Genomic DNA, 23,228 nt, shown 5'->3' on the forward strand with positions numbered 1-23,228 from the left:
AATTTTAAATATATGATGTTATCCAGAAAATTATAGTAGAATACGCAAGAGGCAAAAAAATTAGTACTTTTAGGTGTGCTACCTGATGACTTGGTATGGCATGAAATTAGGTCTCAAACTCCTGGTTTTAAAAGCGAAATGTAAAACTGGTATTTTGCTTTGATAAATAAGCATTTCTTTCACATAATTATAAAATTTCAAAAACATTAGCTCAGGCAGGAGACTATGTTCTACAAAGACTCCGTATTCCTTCTTGCATCATAGTCCACTATAAAATGGCTTTATCACAATACAATAAAATTCTTCTTCAAGAAGAACTGCTAATTTAAGTTACTTTTAACGATTATTTCTTACAGTGATACTTCAAAACAACCAAGAAATACAACCGAGAAGCACAAAAAGAAGAATCTAAAAAATTTCCAAAATGATCCCGAAAAGTACAATTCAATACCCCTTTGTTGGCTTAACAAAGCATTTATATACAATTTGCAATAGTAATGATGCTCATATCAAAAGCATACTGTAGAGATATTTATTTAAAGAACAGTAATATGACGAAATATGTCACATTTATTACGAGTCAATCAATACATTCAAGTAATAGATGACATTCTATGCATTGAAATTCTATTCATTCAAATCTACACATTTAAATGATAAATCATAGATGATAAAATACATCAAAGCTTGAAAAAGGTTCAAAATATTTATATAATTTTTAAAAAGTGACGATAAATAAAAATATAGAAAAGCCTGAAGCTAACTATATCCCAGGAATTAAAATTATGTAATTTAAATTTACTACAATAGAGAAAGGGAAAAAGTTCTCATTCAAGTTTGTAGCCTTCTAATCAGAAACTATGTAAGACTTTGTTGTTGCTTAAATAACAGTATTCATATTCTTTCTCCACTCAACACTTAGCTGCCAGTATGCAAGTGTAAAATATATACATTATGTCCGCAAAATCCTTACCCGGCCTTTATTTTTACAGTCATTGGTCGCAGACATATACTACTTCCAGTTACAAAATTATTTAATTACACAAATATTCATATTCTGAGATGTTTAAATTAAAATAAATACGCTTTGCAAAAATCACGGAATATAATTTTGAATATGTTCTCCGGTCCTTATGCTTATGTTTAAAAAATTTTACATTTATTATAAAAAATAAAATAAAATACCAAAAGTATGACAAAAATTATCTGAGGTATCTAATTTATAAGCTATTTTCTCCCTCCTTCCAGCATGTCTTCTTGGTATAACGGTTAGCACACTGGGCGCGCATTCGATAGGTCCAAGTTCGAGTCCCGGCGAGGGCATTGCTCATTTTACACGTATTCCGTATAAAAAAACCTAATGACTCTACAGTGGCGCCCGAACTAAAAGGTGGATGATGATACATCAACCACCAGGATTTGAAGATTGGGTCTTCTAATCTCCAGTCGCCGTTTAAATGAGGGAGTATATAAAGTATTTTCTACTTCTTTTCTGCATGCTTTTATGGCGTAACAGTAGCACACTCAGCGCGTATTTCAGAGGTCCGAGTCTCGGTGAAAGCTTTCCACATTTTCACATGCCGTGCTTCAAAATAACCTAATGTTTCTACAAATTTTAAAATTTAAGATTACTTTTCTTGAAAATTCAGACATCGTACACAAATTGAAGACAGCGGGATATGAATTTGTATGTAACTACAAAAATATCAACTTAGGAAAAGATTTCTAATGTTAAAAGATTAAATAATGATAGTGACATGTAGATTGTCGTGAATAGTTTTGATTACTACAAACAAATTGTTTGAAAAATATATCTTGATTTTATGCTAAAAATGTATATGACAAGCGTCCGCTGCAAAACAGTTCTTCAAAGGAAAATTTATTTTGCATATTATTTTGAACAGGAAGAAAAATTAAAGATGGGACGTTTTTAATAATTGATAATCAAAAAATTGCATTTCAGAAATTAAAGGAGATAACTATCTTAGCTACTGTAAGATCAGATATTAAAAAGAACAAAAAAGATCAGTCTATCAATTTCTATGTTTAGTAATATGCAATAACAAAATCAATATAAAAATAATTCAAGAAACTGAAAAACATATTTTATGCTAATATTTAGATATAGACATCGTTATAGTTCATAAGAAAATTACAAAATGAGAAATTCCTTGAGAAAATAAAGGTTCCACTGACTGAACAATTCTAGTGAAATTTGCTGCCTTTATGTCTGTCCTTTTTTGCTACATATAATAGTGTTCCTAAAAACTAAAATATCTTTTAACTCATTTTAATATTCATGTTACAGTGTCACGATTGCACTTGCTAATGTGTGATTGAGCAGGGTTATGCGACTTGTTAACTCCTTTTCATAAACATATTTTTCAAAAACCGCAGAGGAAAAATTTTAGCAGTGAATCTTCTTGTGATAAGTCTGATAAATGTGATGGCCATACCAATGGACTCCCATGCTCATTAATAATTAATTTCCAAACGTTCTTTTCAGGTAATTGGGTGGCACTGTGGATAAATGTGCTTGAAGCACCTTTGTGCTGAAACACATAGAAAAATGTGTGTGTGATGTTATTTTGAGATGTAATTATTGCGATTTTGTGATGTTATTTTTGAGCTCAGTGAGATGTTATTTTCTAAAAAGTTAGATAACGATTCAATTAAAATATGTACCTGCTTATCGTCAGTTAACAAATCGATTAATGAATGGCCCAATCAACTTTTGGTATGTGATCTACACCAAACATTTACATTCCAGTGCATTACATGTTTATTGCGATATATAAAATATGCATTTTGCAAGGCCCAGACATGATTATGTTGTAATTTTACTATGCCAGCTCTAGTAAATTGGCATTCATCCATTCAAAGAACTTTTTTATAGTTGATATGTTATTATTTATTTAAAATAAAATTACAAAAAAAAAAAAAAAAAAAAAAAGAAAATCTGAAAGGTTACAGATTTTAAATTATGTCCTTAGGGGCGTTACAATAATCAGATTGAAGTTGAACCAAAACTAACTCATTTGAAGCCAAGTTTTCATTTTAAACATGACGCGTTTTTTTTTTTTTTTTTTTTTTTTTTTTTTTTGTTTGTTTCTTTCACCTGTAAGCTTGCTGTCCTCTGCTGTATTTTCATTCTTCTGATATTAAAAATGTAAAACATTTATTGAAAAATAGGCGCGCTTATAACCAATTTGAAAAGTGCTGTAAGTGATTAGTACAGTTATCACCTTTTACAATTAAATCTGTTAATTTTTCAAGAGAATATACAAATTATTTAATTTAAGCTCTTGAGAAGATCTTAGCCGGCGCCCTCTAAATTTTGCTGCTCTAGGCGGCTGCCTGCGTCGCCTATGAATCTGGACCGATGTTAAATTACCTTCATAAATTAATGAGAATCAAAAACTTATATAAATGAATAAAAGTTATATATAAAAATTTGAAATATAATTTTATTTTACAGAAACTTCACCAAAAAACCAGTCAAATATGGAGAAAACAGAATTTTAAAGGTATAAAAATTTCACTAGTATAACTTTGCATTGTAAGCAGCTGAACTCATTTTAAAAAGTAGCTTCAATTTTCAGCGTGATAAAGGGTTAATCATTTTTGAAAAATTTCGTAAACACTTCACAAATATTTCTAGATTCAAAATAAGAACACAGAAAAAAAAAAACTGTAATATTGACATTAAAGTCGTTTTGTCTTCCAGTTTGCAGCAACGGGATCAAGTTAGAAGAAAAGAAACTGAAAATCGTGAGAGACTATATGTCAAAATGAGTTTAAAGCCAAACACATAATTAAATACATTATTCCCGATTCCAAAATTTCGTAGGAAGCCATTTCGACCGTTGCCATCTTCGTACGACTTTAATCAGCCGAGATATTAATTTAAAACTCTGAAAACCCTAAGTTTCGCATTCATCTTTCTGAGTGGCAGCAGTGTCGCTACTGCTCGCTTTTCAAATCGTAGAGTTTGTTAATCAAAAATTTGCAAATTTTACGAAATTTATACATATAAAGAAGAATGTCTGTTACTGTGTTTGTTTGTTCGCGTTATTGATTTCTGATCAATTATGATCAATTTTTGGCTACATTGAATCCACTAAAATTGAATATAGGTGAAATATTGGATGGAACTTGAGCTTTACGACCACTTGATTGAAAAGACGAAAATCATTAAAAACTGCATGCCGTTATTGCTGATATAATGAGAGACAATTAGCTTATTATTCTATCGAAATTTTTTATGTGGGTTCCATATCGCATCAGACTGAAAAATGTATGACTATGAATAGTATTTTTTGCATAGTTATTAGAGAATGATTACAGCGGTATAATTCTCTCTGTTGTTATATGCAATCACTCTCAATCTAACTTAACTGGCATCGGCAGCTTCCGCTAGTAGATATATCACTCTTTTGTTGGGTTTCATCGCAGAATCTATTTTACGACCTTTAAAATAATAAAAATCTGATGTGTACACCACATGATGTCCTTGTACAGAATATTAAGTTATACGCAATTTTCCTGCATTTCATTTAAACTTACTGAATTAACAGTAAACGAATTTAGAATTAAATCTACTTCCTCGAAAATCGTCGAAAGCGCATAAACCACAATTAACGCCCTCTTTAACCCTTTAACTGTCAAGTTATTTTGATGATTTGGGTACACAAATTGTCAAATTTTTTTATTGGAAAAACCAAATGTAGCCGAAATAAACATCTCCCGATATATAATCGGGTATGACAATACAATGCACTCAAAAAAAAAAAAAAAATTACCCCGAGAAATACTCGGGCGTGACATTTTTGAACACCAGTGATCTCGGGCATGACAGTTAAAAGGTTAAAATTCACTATATTTATTTACCATAGCGACACTTCGGCGCTAGATTCACTTAACAGCGTTACATCTCATTCATTTTATAACTCAGAATGTGCAAAAACTATATCATCTGAAGAATCACCACATATTCTATTCAAATACTATAATAAATTTAAAACGATGTATAAAAGAAATCAAATAAATAAAAAAGAAACAGTTTTTCACAGACGATTCAGCGCCGCTTAAATGCGCATGCGCTACTAATTAATTCAGTTCTCATTTCCCGGTAAGGCAAAAATACAGAAGAATTCAAAATATTTTCATTAAAAATTGAAATATATAGAAAAACGTAAAACACCAAGGAAGTTCAAATAATTTTTTTTTAAAAAAATTTACATTAACATTATACTTTCTACGCAAAAACAAGCTAATAACTTAAATGATAATTCCAGAATGAATTAAGCATAATTTAATTCACAAATAAAAGAAGACCTTACTTTGTTATTGCGAAGTTTAGTTGCTCTAGATTGGCAACAAATAAACTATTCTGCTAAGTTTCAAATGTAAGCAAAATATGGCTGCTATGGTAAACGAAAATTAGGCTTAGCCGCACTTAAAAAACTTTTAAATAAGTCCACAATTATTGCATGCAGGTTAACTAAAGGCATAAAAACTTTAACCGAAAAATAAGAACAACAAAATTAAATCCTTTTTAAAGCAAAAAATGCACAATTTACAAATATATAAGAATAAAGAAACTGAGCTCACCCAGCGGAGTAACAGAGGATATATATATATATATATATATATATATATATATATACATATATTTATATACTTTTGGTGCGGTCAATTGCAACCAAAAAGGGGAGGTGCACATCTACATGTTATAGCAGTTCTGTATACAAAATTTCAACGTTCTGAAGCTACTCGTTTTTGAGTTATGCGAGATACATACATACATACGTACAAACGCCACGGAAAAAAATCTCTTCAGAATTAATTTTAAATCAGTTTTATAATTTTTTGGGGGAAACGGAGTCTTTTTCTGTCCTTACTTACAGATGTCAAGCAAAAACATCGTTAAATTGCATTCGATAGCGGTCAAAAAGGATATTTTCGTTGAAATATGATACCCGAAATTTTTCGAAATTACAATACTTTCTTTTCACATGGTACAAGGAAGTAATAAGCCACTGACTCATAATTCACTCTTTGCGAAGTACACTCATGGAAAAAACTCAACAAATTTTAAACTCTAACTCTTTAATTAACTATACACAAACTATAATACATAGTACCATCTATTACACCTAACTTACATTATTTCTCTAACCCTTCACCGACTCAAGCATTTACCAAACTGCTTTCTTTACTATTAAGACACAATAACAAGCTGAATAAGTACTAATTTAGAAGTCAAACAACGAAAATCAGCGTTAATTTTCACAATTTTCGCAGGACTAGTTTGGATGGTTTTTACCGAACCACCATCCTCAGCTGCAAAACCGCAAATGAACAAGATAGGAAATAATGATTAGATAAGATAAGAAAGCCTGGACAAGAATAAGCAAGTGGTGCCATCTGTTGGTGAAACCAGAACTAAAACATAATTTCTTTAAAGGCCAAAGGCAAAGATGGATTGGAATTAGGATCGTTAACAAGAACAGAAAGATTATTTTGAATGTAAAATGCCTCTAGAAAATCCAGTTCTCCAATGGAAGATGTTTTTCGAATAATTTTGGCAGCAAAAAAATTGAAAGTGTAATTTTCAGACCAACAATGTTGAGCAACAGAAGACTTCTGTGTTTCCTTTTTTCTAACATATGCCTCATGTTCCTTGCCGCGAAATTTTAAGGCTCTCTTAGTTTGGCCAATGTAAATTAAACCACACTGGCAAGGAATCCTATAAATACCCCAAGAATTCATATCCGGAATAAGGTCCTTGAGTACGGAACTCGGAATTTTATTGATGGGAGTATAAACAACCCGAAAGTTAAATTTCTGCAAAATATGGGCAACTTTATAGCTAATTGATGGAAAGAAGGGAATGACAACAGAAATTTTATAATCTCCTAAAACAAGAGTGTGCCTTTTTGTCTGTTGAGATGAGAATTTTTTAACTGCTTGATTAATAATGTTGAGTGAAAAGCCCCTGTCAATAGCTATCGCTTTTAAATAATTTAGTTCTTCATCAAGAGCTAGTTTGGAGGAGCAAACTTGAAGAGCACGGGAAATATAGGAATAAAATGAAGCTAACTTTTGTTCAGTCGGTGAACATGAATTAAAGTGTGGTGGAAGGCAAACCGATGAAGGTTTACGGTAAACCGTAGTACTGAAGTTGGATGTGATACGTATTACCAGAATGTCGAGAAACGGAAGAGAAGTGCAAGTCTCAAGTTCAAAAGTGAACTGAGCAGGATCAATAGAATTCATTGTTGAAAGAACTTTATTTAAATCATCTTTATTACTTTCAAACAGGGTGAAAGGATATTACAAGCATATGTATAAATATTACAAGGAAACTGAGGGATTAGCCATGGGAAGCCCCCTCAGTCCCATCCTGGCTGATATCTACATGCATTATTATGAATCAAAATTGTTTGAAACTTTAAACTTCCCGGCATGGTTCCGCTACGTAGACGATACTTTTACGCTGTTTGAAAGTAATAAAGATGATTTAAATAAAGTTCTTTCAACAATGAATTCTATTGATCCTGCTATTCAGTTCACTTTTCAACTTGAGACTTGCAATTCTCTTCCGTTTCTCGACATTCTGGTCACACGTAACACATCCAGCTTCAGTACTACGGTTTACCGTAAACCTTCATCGGTTTGCCTTCCACCACACTTTAAATCATGTCATCCGACTAAACAAAAGTTAGCTTCATTTTATTCATATTTTTTCCGTGCTCTTCAAGTTTGCTCCTCCAAACTAGCTCTTGATGAAGAACTAAATTATTTAAAAGCGATAGCTATTGACAGGGGCTTTTCAGCCAACATTATTAATCAAGCAGTTAAAAAATTGTCATCTCAACACATTGAAAGGCACACTCTTATTTTAGGAGATTATAAAAATTCTGTTGTCATTCCCTTCTTTCCATCAATTAGCTATAAAGTTGCCCATATTTTGCAGAAATTTAACTTCCGGGTTTTTTATTCTCCCATCAATAAAATTCCGAGTTCCATACTCAAGGACCCCATTCCGGATATGAATTGTTGGGGTATTTATAGGATTCCTTGCCAGTGTGGTTTAATTTACATTGGCCAAACTAAGAGAGCCTTAAAATTTCGCGTCTAGGAACATGAGGCATATGTTAGAAAAAAGGGAACACAGAAGTCTTCTGTTGCTCAACATTGTTGGTCCGCAAATCACACTTTCAATTTTTCTGCTGCCAAAATTATTCAAAAAACATCTTCCATTGGAGAAGTGGATTTTCTAGAGGCATTTCACATTCAAAAAAATCTTTCTGTTCTTGTTAACTATCCTAATTCCAATCCATCTTTGCCTTTGGCCTTCAAAGAAATTATGTTTTAGTTCTGGTTTCACCAACAGATGGCGCCACTTGCTTATTCTTGTCCAGGCTTTCTTATCTTATCTAATCATTATTTCCTATCTTGTTCATTTGCGGTTTTGCAGCTGAGGATGGTGGTTCGGTAAAACCATCGAAACTAGTTCTGCGAAAATTTTGAAAATTAACACTGATTTTTGTTGTTTGACTTCTGAATTAGTGCTGTCTTTACACTTAGCTTAGAGCTATTACATGGCCTCTATGAGTGATCTCAACACTGTTGATGGTAATTTACTCATTGTTAAATGCTTGACTACCTGATTTTCTTGTTATTCTTGTAATTATTGTTGTTAACTACAGGTTTATGTTCAGGCTTCTGTACACTGAATTCCTTTTCATACTTTTTGTGATTTCAGCTCACTTAAAGATAAAAATGCATGACTGCCAAATCCTCAGTTTACACTTTACTTTCTTAAAACTATTAAAGAAACCTTAGGCTCAACTAAATAGTAAGTAGGACACGGTTTCGGTGTATGTTGATTTTCTTTGGTCTTCTTTTTATGTGTCATCTTCCATACGTAGTCATAATGAAATGATTAACGCCTCTGCCAATCATCAAGTGTTCATAACTACATTTCATAACAATGCCGAAGCAACATTCTTTTAATTTCAAAAAGAAGAAAAAGGAAATAACTTTCATAACCGTAACTTATCGTACACGATTGTCGCCCTTGAAATGCTCGGGCTATGTTGCTGAAACCGGATGTTTAATAATATGATAACCAAATGAGATAGCAAATAAAAAAGTTTTTTGTTAGCCATTTTCATTTCTTAAACGATATTCTTTAATTATAATTTTTTTAAATGCTAAGATTCTAAATGAGTAAAATATTTTGAATAGCTTATAGAATACTTTCGTGCATTATTCATACAGTTCGTGGTCGCTTTCACCTCTTAAAATGAGTCCAAATATTAAAAAATATAAGTTTATAGCCGAGGTATAGAAACTTTTATACCGAGTCCCTTTGCTTATATGCAATATCAGCACTATTGATAGTCCTATAAAAATTTTCTAATGATAAAAAGGCAAATTATTGAAATAAATAAAGAGTATGAATTTTTCAAGAATATTTTAAACCAGATTGCAAAAATATCATCTAAAGAATTGGTATCAACAGTTAAGAATATCCTAAGGAAAAATTTTAATAAAGTTTTGAAGTTATAAAAAAATATTAAACTCTACTAGAACAAAGATAGTACAACCATGATACTAAATTTTTTAGCCGACATATGAGAAAAAACATATCAGTTCTCGTATTAATGCGAACGAGTGTGCTTACAATCATCTATGCATGCTCTATGTTCTAAGTATCCATGCATGCTTTGTTTTTTCTAACAAGTGTAAGAAAATTAAGAAAATAAGCTCTTTTTTAGGTGTTGAAAAAACATGAACGCTCTTTTTAAGTGCTTAAAATGTCAAAATGCTATTAAAGTTATTTTACTACATATTTAATATTTTTATTTTTAATTTTAGTATGGAAACAATTAATCAAGAAAATATTCATTTCATCCATAACCAAAAACGTTTGTGATCTACTTAGTTTATATTTTCGTGAAAGAAATTAGCAATTAACTGGCAACCCTAAAACTGTTCTTATCCCTATACCTCGCTATATGCAGAGTTGCAAGTTTACAGTATCGCAAATTAATTTTTTTCCTTTGATGTACGAAACTATTATTTATTTATTATCCTTTAATGGAACCTTATAATTCTTGACAGGAAAAAAAATTTAAATGGAAGAAAATTTGAGAACAGATTTAAAAAAATAATGAAATAATAAAACATTACTTACTCAGTTCCTAACAATACTATTCATCCAAGAAAGAACAGATATAACCTTTTCTTCTTACTTTTATTTCAAAAGAATTTATCACTCTGAAAATAATGACCTTAATCTAGAACCTGATAAATGCAAACATTTTTATGTTACCTATTTTGTTTGGAAAGACTCATTGTTACGTATCCTTCCACTATAATGCGAATAATTTTAGCTTTTATAAAAAATATTGTTTTTTTTATTTTTGAAATACTATATTTGTTTTTGAATTTCCTAATATTTTTAATCATTATTAATGCGCCAGTTGCACTCCTTAAAAGATTACATAATTTACTTTCAAATTTCGTATAAAACTTAATTTTATATAGTGCAAAACAATAGTATTTCTAGTATTTACTTATTTATTCAATTTTCTTTTCATTAATAAAAATTTAATTTAAAATATCAGATTTTAAGTTACTGATACCTTTTCTGAACAGGCTATGAATACTTGTTACATTAAAACACAATAACACCCCGAACAAATACTAATTTAAAAGTCAAAAGCGAAAATGATTTCCGCTTTTGCAGCTGAAGATGGTGGCTCGGTAAAACCACCGAAACTAGTCCTGCGAAAATTTAAAAATATAACGCTGAATTTTGTTGCTTGACTTTTGAATTAGTACTTGTTACATGTCAACAGTTACAGTGCAATTCTGATTATCCTTCAGTTTCCGGGGCCTCTTCGCGACGGATGCGAGAATAGATACTCCTGCCGCCACCACCATCCTTACATGTACGAACAATCGATAACGAAGATACATTTTTTATCATATTTCAAAACTTAGCATGGATAAGAATCGAGATTGCAATTGAAAACTGTTCACATATTTCTTTAGTTTGCACTCTATTGTGCACAAAGAAAAATAATTAAATCGAAAACCGTCTCTAGCTACGTCATGATAAATAGAAAGTTACTTTAAAACGACTATTCTACAGTACTTAAGTTCAATAACATTTTTTAATTGTTATGCGCAGACAAAATATTCTGTCGAAGGAACTGTTATAAACTCATAAAAAAAGACTGATATTTCATGCTTATAGAGTTTATGCGGTAATTTTTAGTGGGAAAGTTTTCTGCGTAATTTTGTTTGATAATAAAGCCCCATTTTCTTTAAATAAGTCTTTCAGCTTAGAGATACCATTTGGTTTTTGGGAAGCTTAAAATGTGTATTATAATCTGTGCCTTCTCTGTGATTATAACCACGGATCTGCCAATTGTCAACTTTGCTACCATTTACATTGCCGGAGCACGCATGGGGAGAATGCGAATGCGATGATTCCGTATATTCTCTTTTACTTAAAGAACGCTACTACTTCACTGAGTTGAGTGCAAGACCCGGTCAACCAAACCCAGGAGGCGACGAATTATCAATCACCTTATTTTGAGTTGGGGCGCCACTGCAGAGGTCATTAAGTTTTTGGGGAGCATGAAACTTGTATAATCAGATATACTTTCGGACGGAATTCCAAACACAGACCATCTAGTTGGCAGCTAGACGAACTACCAGTTACATTATGAAATCATGCATGGACGGAGCATATCATAATTTTTTATAATTTTCTTCACATAAGTTTTTTTTTTTAAATTTTCTTTACAAAATCCTGCAATATGTTCCATTTGAATTTACACATTGTTTACCATTATTATTTTTTCTTTAATTTTGATTTGGATTAGTTTCTGTTTTATTAGTTTACTTTTAGTATATCTGCTATATCTACAGAGATGCGTCGCTGGCTCACGGGTAACAGAAACTCGTTATTTAAAGTGACGGATGAAACATTTTCCACTATAAATTATTTTGCTTTCTCAATTCCTTTTCTATCTCTAAATAAAATTATAAGACCAAGTGTATGGATTAGAAGTACTGTGCAGAAAGGATAACAAATGAGAACAGACCGTGGAGATTGATCTGTATGATAGATTAACAGTTCTAGTGAAATAATCTGCAGTGCCTCAAATGTCATTCCACGTTTGACAGAATACATGCCAATAAACAGTTTTCGAGATTACCAGGTTCCTCTTCTCTGTTACCAATAAGACAGGATAAGTTTTGAGTTAATTTTCAGTCCACATATTCCTCCCAGACGTGACAGTAACAAACATGCTAGTTTTAAACAGAAGTCTGTCTGGGCAGTCTAATGGTTAAAGAAGGATGCTCTGAATCCCATTTTGTGGGCTCGAAAACCGCTAAGACTGGTTATTTATGTATGTCCTAAATTCTTCGCTTTTCGCCTTTTATATCCATCGCACTTTATGAGGGATTCTGGGCAGCGCTCTCGATTCTTGATGACAAGACGGTTAAATAACCAGTGGGTTCCGACAAATGGGAGAAGTTGCAAGTGTGCGGCCATTTGATTAAAAAGAAAGTTTGAAAAATATTTGATTGGAGGTCCTTTAGTTTGGTCGCTCCTTTACTATCTGAAATCGATCAAAGGCATATCAGTTACTCTCCAGCAAGAAAGTAATGTACAAAGGCCTCCCACAGGGAAGCGTACTTTCGCCAAAATTATTTTGCATTTTTGTCAATGACATGCCTTAGCCTTTCTCTTCAACTGTTTTAAAGTATGCTGATGACATCGTGGTTTTAACTAATCCCTGAACCCTCAAAATGCTGTAGACAAGCTGAAGTACCAAATTAATGAAATAGATGCATGGTGCAAGCTATGGAAGATTAAAGTGAACCCTTCTAAATGTAACATAGTGATTTACAGACGGTATAAAAAATTGTTCCAGCTTACTATTGACGTAAAAATTGACAATATCCCAATTCCTGTTGTAAATTCTTACAAATATCTTGGAGTGCATATTGATAGAACTCTCTCTTTTCATGATCCTGTGACTTACGCAACCAATAAAGTTAACGCAGCATTCATGGCCATCTACCCGTTATTAGGACGAAATTCTAAATTGGATTTAAAGATTAAAAGAACACTTTATATCATCTTAATTCGCCCAGTTTTATTGTATGCCGTACCGGCCTGGGCTACAGCAACGAAAACAGACAGACAGACGATGAATGTGTTACAAAACAAGATACTTCGATCTATTACAAACGCTCCCTGGTTCATAAGAAACTTGCAGCTCTATGAAGAGTTAAAAATTCTACCAATTCAGGAACAGATTCTGATCACAGCACAATTTTTTCACAAGTATGCAAAATTCTCCATACTCTAACATAAGAAATCTTACTAGTTACGATCCCACTCAGGAGAGTGTTGTAAATCTCCCACGTTCAATCCACCACAACCACGGTGGTGATGATGTGCATAATGTAAATATTTCGTATTTTTTTCGTATCTTATTTACTCACTTTTTTTGCCTAGTTTGTGTTTAGTGTTTTGCACCAAGGACTTTGTGATTTTTATAAATCATCTTGACAAAGCGAACTGTGCACCGTTTTTGTGTATAGCCAAGTTTGGTATTATTTTAAAATGTGCTTTTCGTAATTCTTCAACGGACTTTGATTTTGCAAAGCCATTGAACTGTGTAATTTAAATATTTATGAACTTGGAAATTACTTACTCTCTGAAGTTCAGTTAGAATAATCCCAGCTAATTTTTTTTAAAAATTACATGTATTTTAGATATCAGCTTTTTGCGTCTCATCATCATAACCGCTCTGCTTAAATAAAGGATCAATCTGAATATGACTTTATGTCATGGACTTTACGATGTACTTGTTTCTCCTGCTCTATGCACGCTCGCGTAGCTGCTAACTGTGTGTAGGACTTCAGCCGCACCTACTCATGTATTTACGAATGTTTTCAATCAAAGGCACACAAGACAGTGTGCCTTTGATTGAAAACAAAATAATAAAGTAAGAACCCAAGAGCCAAGATATCTACTGGTGATTACTCTTTGTAGTAGAGGCCAGACTTTAAATTTACGATCCAGATCCAGATCCAGCATATCAGTTAGGAGAATCGTCAACAGTTCATATTTCGATGTCTTGCATTTTTTCTTTTTTGTTATAAACTAAAGTTTGAAGCAGCTGGGTGAACAAATTAGACTCTACCATTAAAGATGCTTAAACAAGAGAAAACTACGAAAAAAGAGATGAACAGTAATTTTAAATCCCAACTATGAAGCACTAGAAAGGACCTTGAACGTACATTTTACGACAATGAAATTAAATGATTCTACTGACATGAACACAAAATTGCTTACTGTTGCTCATGAAACCTTTGAGTCGTCGCTTAGTTGGCGTAAACTGATCACGTCTAGTAAACGAGTCAGAGAATTTCTACGTATTAACAGTTACTTTTTCCCAGGATTTGAAATTTCGTTGGCACTGCATTTTTAACACAATGCTAAGCATTTATTAGCTTAAAAATTCAAATAATGTACTTTAGTGTTCAAAATGCTGACCAAATATTTCAAAATAAGGGTAATACTGATAATAAGTAAAAATCTTAATTTTCTTATCACGCTATTCGATTTACCTAAAGGTTAACAGCATAATAAAAGGAAAGCATCAGTTGGTAATAATACTATTTTTTATTTGTCAATGGCAATTTTTTCCCTTTGTTTATTACTAGGATAATTTTTATGTTTATATTCAGTTTTTAACTATTTTGATAATTCAATCAATTTCATCTAATAATTTGGTTAACATTACTAAAGCATCATGTGGCTGATATAAATAAAAAATGGAAAAGAACGAGTATATAATTTTGCTTAATAATTAAATTAATACAATTATTTATTAATAACCTGAACAAACATGAACTTTTGTGCATGACAGATATGTTGTTAAATTGAGATAAATGACTAAAAGTTTAATAGTGTATTAAAAATAAAATTAAAAGTAATATTAAATCACGTAGATATCTTTCATTCGTTATACTTTTTAAGGTAATTATTTCGAGCAAAAAATAAAATAAATAAATATCAAGTAGCTCCTAAAATAGATTCCATTTTATTTGTAAAGTGCATATTAGATGCACAGTATATATAAAAAATATATGAAATAATAAAAATAAAAAAAAAAAAAATCTGAAATGTTTCAGATTTTAAATTACGTCCAAAGGGGCGTTTTTTAACGTTTTGAGTGTTACCTTTATTTATTAAATATCATGTTCTTTGCACTTAAACCATAAAATTCAGTTCAAGAGCAATATCGCAAAATAATGTTAAATTAAGCATATCTTTAGAATTTCCGATATACACAGTCTCGCGAGCTGGAGATAAAAGTATTTTTTTTTTATATATAACGTTGCCATTTCTCGCTTTTAAAGCATTGAGTTTGTAAATCAAAAATTCGTTAAAGTTTTACAAAATATAAAATTTTTAATAAAACAAATTCCAAATTTGGGATTTCAGATGCCCATATTTGCAGTAGGATTTCGTCATTCAAAATTCGATGGCTCTATGTACCATTGTTTTATCACAATGCGAGAAATAGACAATCATTTATGCAGATTTTTCATTATTTAATTTCTTCAAATATAATGCAGGACCCTAACATTTTGTGGCAACAGTTTGAAAAGTGAACCGACGTTTATGAGTCCGACGCAAAATCGCAAAACGAAAACAATAGTCCTTCAGGGACAAAGCCCCTTTGGACTAAAAAATGGTAGAAGGCTATATTTATTAAAATGATAGCATCTAAAAATTATGAACATAACGAAGCTTAGATGCCTTCAGCGCATAATACCTTTAATTGCAGATTTGTATTTATAGAGTTTTAATTACAGACTCTATGTATTAATTAGTATTATAAAACTTTATTTTCTTATTTAAATAGCAAAACAAGAAAATTTATCAAATTATAAAACTTATCATGTATGGATATATCAGATTTTAATAATAGGTTAAATGAATAAATTGTCATTGAAATAAAATCCATTATAAGAATTTTTAATCTCTCTATTTTGATTATATTCGAAACTAATAAGGATTAATTCGATTTATAAACTTTTAAAGAGTTATTAAAATAAAATGATTAGAAATTTTAAATGAGTATATTATATAACTATTAAGTATTTTAAAAAATTATAAGCCCCCAAATTTGCTTTATATTACTTATTTTGAGAATAAAAAAGACATGATAGAAAATGAAAGTTTTCTCACCTATCTAAGGAAATGTCAAGACTTGTTTGATCAGAATATAATCCTCTTCGATAAAAGCAGACGTGAGTGATTTCCTCTAACTCAGAACCATCATTAGAGCATCTGCTTCCCTTTATAGTTAGTGACCACGTAACTGCAACCGACCCACTTTTATACCTGCCCGTTTTTCATGTAGGCCACTGTCACTCACAGAGCTACTTTTATTGGGGGATGAAATTCACCATCGAGTTCCGTCCCAAAAGAATAAAAGTAATAAAAAGAAAATTTGAGACATCTAATGGCGATAACGGTCCCCTATTTTAGACCAGTGAGTGAAGTGAATTCACAGCGATGTTTCCATGATGCACGTGGGCGTGAGCTCGTGGAAAGTTTAAGGCGGGAAAGTGAAGAGAACAATGGTTCAGCGCGTGTGCTGAAAATTGTGCTTATCAAGATCAAAATGATTATCGCTTTGTTCTGCACTATGAGGTTTCGTTAAGCATCAGACTATTCATCTCTCTTTCGGGAAAGGGATAGAAATAGTTTAACTTTTTAGGATGCTTCTGTCACGGTCTTGGTGTAATTTAGGAAATTAAATTCTTTTAAACAATCCATTTTTATTTTTCGCTCTTTTTTTTATAAACTATGTTTAGGAAACGACCAACTTATTATCTAAATATTCCTTAACATATTAGACTGCTTTAAACTACACTTAGCTGCCTTTCTACTTCTTATTCAATTTTCATGAAAAATTTTCTATTTGAAATTTAATACACCTCGCTTTATACCTTTTGAAATATTATTTTTTCAAGTGATAGATTTATTTATTGAAAAGGTTTTCTTTTTAGAACATTACTCTGAAATTAATTAATGGATTTCCATTAATTAATTTCAGAATAGAAGAATTTGAGGCAGTATGCAACTCAATGTTTGCTTCCAGTTTCATATTTTGAGGTTTAAATTTATCGACTCAAATTATTCACGTATTTTCTGAAACACATTCAAATTTACAGATTTAAATTAATAATTATTTTAATTAATCTGTAAATAATCTAGAAAGGTTTTCCATTATTTTAATTATAACATGTTTCCAGTCTTCAATTAGTTCTCTTTAGAGATCATACTGTACTTTTTATCAATAAATTTATTTTCAATCAACTGTAATAAACTTCAAGCAGTCATCGTTATTGATAAACTGTACACGTTTTTAACTTAACCAATAACAATTTTTAATTACAATTATAGGCATTCGCACCCATTTTTCAATGGGTAAATTTACTCAAATGGCTCTTTTGTTCGAAGAATTTAAATAAACATATAAGAGAAAATAAGAGATCAATTAATATAAAAAAATCTTCTTTAAAAAATACATATTAAGTAATTTTAGAGCAGGGCATTTTTGGTTATGCATAATGTTATTGCAGAATCATTTTATGAAATTTATTACGAATCATTTTATGAAGCATTTTCGTCGTTTTATTTCATTAATTTAATTACTTTTAATAAAGGATATTTTATTTGGTTATTTCGCATTTTATAGGTTGCTTTTAAAGCATGTATATTTTATTTTGCTTCCTCTAAGTTTTAATTGCTGATGACAATCTAGTAAACGCTGTAATAAAAATTTATATCTACTCAGGGTGGTGGTAGTTTATTACTTGCACAAACTTCAAATGATAATTCGGTGAAAGCTTTATTTTCAATATTTTTCCATAAAACCTCAAAATTAATAGCAAATTTTTTGGCTGAATTATCGTATTTTTATGGTTAGCTTCTCTACATAATAAATTTCTGTCAATTTTTTATAATAACTGACTTTAAGTTATCTAAAATTAAATTTACAGATATTTATTTATAGAAATTTGATTTTAAATTGTTTATTAATATTTATAACTACCAAACTGAGTGTGAAAATCATGAATTCTATTTCAGACACTCAAGGATCATTTCAAATAAAGGTGAACAAAATTGTTGGTAACTGGAATGTTTAAATACTTTTACTTTAAAATATGAAATAGAATGAATTAAATAATATAGCTTAATAGTATGAACATAATAATATATTTATTTATTGTGATTTGTGTAATTTAATAGTGTGAACATAATAATATGTTTATTTGTTGTCATTTCCATATTTCGTAAGATGAAATTAATACTGTTGCGTGCGTACGGGTTCGTTATGAAATGAATGCACAAGTCCGATGAAAAATGAACAAAAATTTATTATTATCACAACAAAAATGCTTAAATTTTCTCAAATTATCATGCAGTATTACAATATCTCACAGTACTTATCTTTTAACTACTCAAATGTCCAATAGAACGTAATTCAAAACAGCTAAAGAACGCTAATCTGCGAATTCGCTACAATCAACAACAGTAGTTTTCTAAACAACAACAAACTAAGCAGCAACTACAAACTGAGATGTTTTCCTCCTTTTATAAGATTTTAAAATCACGCGCTAGAATTTTCCAGTACTTTCTCGAAATCAAAAAGAGATATTTATTTATTTAACGCACGCGCTCTTGTATTTTTAATTTTTCCGGCTTAGCTTTCTTTTAATATTCGTCACGCGCTGCACTGCGCGAGAAATAAAACCATTTAATTTATAATTGAACTAACATTAGCTTTTTAAATACCAAATTCGTAACACTGCCCCCTTCCCAAGGACTGCACGTCCCGGGCAGTACAATCCCTGGACAGGAAGCTAAACTTACAACTGTGGCATAATTGCAACTGAGGCATAAACATTACATTACAATATCAAACAACATAAACAATAAATGCAATAACTAACTTAAACAAATCAAATGCTATCAAATACTAAATACAAAACAAATACTAAATACAAATAAAATACTAAATGCAAATCAAATACTAAATACAAATCAAATCAAATACACATTTAAAAACAAAAAGTACCATGGTCTGATACTATTTACAATTATTTACATTACGTACTATGGCCATAGTAATGAGCTAACCTGTCGTAAGAGTTCGAAGACTCACGGATCCGAACCACGGCGTCATTCGTGTTCAGTACTGTATATGGACCATCCGAAGGTGACTGTAATTTAGGACTCAGTCCTTTTCGTTGAATCGGGTTCCACAACCATACCTTGTCTCCTTTGTTGGATCTATGTCTAGTAGCTCTTGTGTCGCATCTGGTCTTCATTTTCTCCGTCGCCAAGTTGACTCGCTTTCGTGCAGAACGGTGCATCCCCTCAAACCGGGCCTGGGCATCTTGGATGTGTTCCTCAGGCGATGAAGGAGCATCCGTAGGGCGACTAAACAGGCGGTCACAAGGCAGACGAAGGTCTCGACCGAAGAGCTTCTGGGATGGAGAATAGCTGGTAGTCTTGAGTTTCTTTTCGACCCTGGTATGATTTCGGCAGCTTCCCAAGCTCGATCTTTCGGACAAGGCGTCGACATTTCCAGGCGAGGATCCCTTTTGAGGATGGATAGTCATGCCATCAGATGCTGAAAGCAGCTTATTGTTTTTGAAATCTAAGGAAAAATTGTATTTCCTTAAAAAGTCCAATCCGAGTATGCATGGATCTGTAATATCCGCCACATATGCCGTGTGATGGTAGGCGGCACTTCCAAACGTGATGTTTACGTTTAACTTCCCAGTTATGTCGATCTTGTCACCAGACGCAGTCTGAAGGGTAACACAGGATGGCGTCCAAATAAGTTTATCTTTAAACTGTTCAGCTAAATCTTTCCTAATGATGGTAACATTAGCTCCTGTGTCAATGATCATATTGCAATGAACTCCATCGATATTCCCATTGATGGACAGTCCGTTATTGTTGCCACTCACTATAGAGATCTTAAGCGCTTTAAAACAGGGTTTTTCATTATCTGGCAACCTCCGTTCCTTGATATGGTCATTAATTTCTTTCCTGCGTCGTTGCTCAGAAATTGTCTCAATTTTCGTACCCTGGGGTGTTCTGCAATTCTTTCGTACGTGGCCTTCAGCTCCACAGTTCCAGCACTTTGGTTTCTTGTCAGTCCTTTTCCTTCCCGTGGCATTTAATTGTCTGTTTAAATCGTATGCCTTATTTTCCGTGCTCTGGGGAGTTCTGCAGTTCCTTCGTAGGTGGCCTTCAACACCGCAATTCCAGCACTTTAGGGTCGGTTTTGTTTCACCACTATTCCGTCTTAAAGCATTCACTGGTCTTGTCAACTCATCCGTTTCATTATCCGTGCCCTGGGGTGTTCTGCAATGCCGTCGTAGGTGACCTTCAGAACCACATCTCCAACATCTTACAGCCACTTTGTTCTCACTGCTACTCCGTATCAAATCTTCGACTTGTCTGGCTAAATCATCTAAACGAGCCATCAGTTGATCCACTGGCTCATGGACTCGCACAGCTCTAACTGGGTAGCGGTCTCTACTAGTTGCTTGCTGGGCTGCCTCGAACTTCATGGCGTACAACAGAGCGCTTTTTATGTCCTTTACATCTGCCATTCGAAGAGCTTTCTGTATTTCAGTATCTCGGATGCCGTCGATAAAGTATTGCAAGGACAGGATTTCCGTTGTTTCTGTCGGGCATTCCGAAAAGGCGAGATGGGACAGCCTTTCAACATCCGCGGCGAGCTCCTGAAGTGTTTCGGTAGGCTTCTGTTGACGAGATTTTAATTGGAGCCTGCTGTAGTCTTTTAAACACTTCTCCCCAAAGCGCAACTCCAAGGCGCCGGACAGAGCTTCGAAATCTAACCTTTTGTTTTCGGGAAGAGTCTGAAGGATATCCGCTGCGTCGGCTCTTAGAGAAGCGGCGAGATGACAGGCCTTAGCTTGGGAATCCCATCCATTCGCATCCGCCACGATAGAAAATTGTGTCTTATACACCTGCCAGGAGGTCTTCCCATCATATGTGGATAGCTTCAGAGGTGGACGAGCAGGCATTGGTAAGAATTTAAAATCATCACTCCTGCTCCCTGCCGACGCTACGAATTTCTTTAAAGTATCCATTTCTTTGGCAACTGCAGAAACTCTCTCATCAATTTGTTCTTTTACAGAAGAAACTCTTTCTTCTATTTCTTCTTTCACCGAAGAAACTCTTTCTTCAATATGTCCAACTTTATTTTCAACTGCGTCAATTCTGCCTTCCATAGCTTCAAATTTATTTTCTATTATGCAAGTAATTTCTCTTTTCATTTCTTCTTGACCAGCTTGAACGGCTTTCATTTCGTCCTTAACGGATTCCTGGCCCAATTTCATTTCTTCCTTAACGGATTCCTGGCCCAATTTCATTTCTTCCTTAAATGATGCTTGGCCAGCTTCCATCTTTTCTTGGAATGCAGCAAAAGCACTAATGAGCTGTCTCAATTGTTCTTCCATCGCTCTTGTTATTGGCATTCAAACCCCACTCCTGACACCAAAAATTGTTGCGTGCGTACGGGTTCGTTATGAAATGAATGCACAAGTCCGATGAAAAATGAACAAAAATTTATTATTATCACAACAAAAATGCTTAAATTTTCTCAAATTGTCATGCAGTATTACAATATCTCACAGTACTTATCTTTTAACTACTCAAATGTCCAATAGAACGTAATTCAAAACAGCTAAAGAACGCTAATCCGCGAATTCGCTACAATCAACAACAGTAGTTTTCTAAACAACAACAAACTAAGCAGCAACTACAAACTGAGATGTTTTCCTCCTTTTATAAGATTTTAAAATCACGCGCTAGAATTTTCCAGTACTTTCTCGAAATCAAAAAGAGATATTTATTTATTTAATGCACGCGCTCTTGTATGTTCAATTTTCCGGCTTAGCTTTCTTTTAATATTCGTCACGCGCTGCACTGCTCGAGAAATAAAACCATTTAATTTATAATTGAACTAACATTAGCTTTTTAAATACCAAATTCGTAACAATACTAAACGAATTTACTTAAATCTTTCATGGAAATTTTAAAATTCATTTGGTTCTGAATTTTTCACCACTCTTTTTTTTCCCAGCATTTGAGTACAAAATTTTCCTGTTTTAATTCTGAAAAGCGGAATATATACTTTACAGAGTTAGTTAAATAGGATTAAATAAAACTACCTCGATAAAATAAATGTATTATCCTGCTTTATGAAATTTCCAAAATTTTTCATTTTTGAAGTTTTTACAATATTTTGCCTTAAAACACATAATTTAGATTATGTGTGTTTGTAATTATCTTCCTTTCAAAAACCGGTCAAGAAAAGTCTGTTTCTAGCCATCTTCCTCTGATAGTATTCGTATAAACAAAGAATGGGGAATGCTGGAAATTGTGATAAAGGTCAAAAGAAATTTCACGTACCAGCTGATTTTCAGACTGAGAATTTCTCGTTATTCGTTTATCCGTCTTCAAGGTACAGGGGCTATTAGCGAAGCAAGCATTAAGTCCGAAGCTGAGAATGAGATAGTGCTGAAAACCACGTCCAGAATAGATGGTTTAAAAATATTTAACACAAAAAGGTAAAGAAATCTTGAGAATATGATGTTTGAAGAAATATAAATTTTGTTACCACATTTTACCGAATCTTAGTAGCAATTTATTGCTCAAAATAAAGTTTTAAAATTTTATTATTAAGCTTTATATTTTAAAATTTGATCAATATACTTTCATTTATTCACTTTGCTAAAGTTTTCATACTGGGGTAAGTAAATAATTATCAAGTTTCGCTGCATAATTGCGCATCTGGTTTAACATCTTCTGACATAAAGAATTTTTGCCAGTTCAGGTGATTCATTAAATTTGTATTCAGTTTTGCTTTTAGTGTGACCATTGGGACTAAATTTTTACTTTAATTTTCAGTATTGGGAGTCATCATATTTCATTAAACAATGATTCTGAACCTGGTTCTGAATTCAGTTAGTAAGAGTTTTAAGATATTCCATGATTGTAGAGATATGTTTTGTCTAAATTGATTTACAGAGCTCCAATTTTGACCTAA

At 32.4% G+C, this 23,228-nt stretch overlaps 1 protein-coding gene across 1 annotated transcript in view; it reads right to left on the reverse strand.

Moving 5' to 3' along the window:
- Positions 1-16,660, reverse strand: part of LOC118197623 (uncharacterized) — a 44,513-nt gene extending 27,853 nt beyond the window's left edge. The window contains exon 1 of the mRNA XM_035369152.2: positions 16,310-16,660. The gene's annotated coding sequence lies outside the window, so the exon portion shown is untranslated. The remainder of the gene's footprint in view (positions 1-16,309) is intronic.
- Between the last annotated feature and the right edge of the window lie 6,568 nt (positions 16,661-23,228).

Source organism: Stegodyphus dumicola, chromosome 10 (genome assembly GCF_044657685.1).
Source record: "Stegodyphus dumicola isolate Sdum_Otavi_A_Nest chromosome 10, ASM4465768v1".
Taxonomy (NCBI): Eukaryota; Metazoa; Arthropoda; class Arachnida; order Araneae; family Eresidae; genus Stegodyphus; species Stegodyphus dumicola.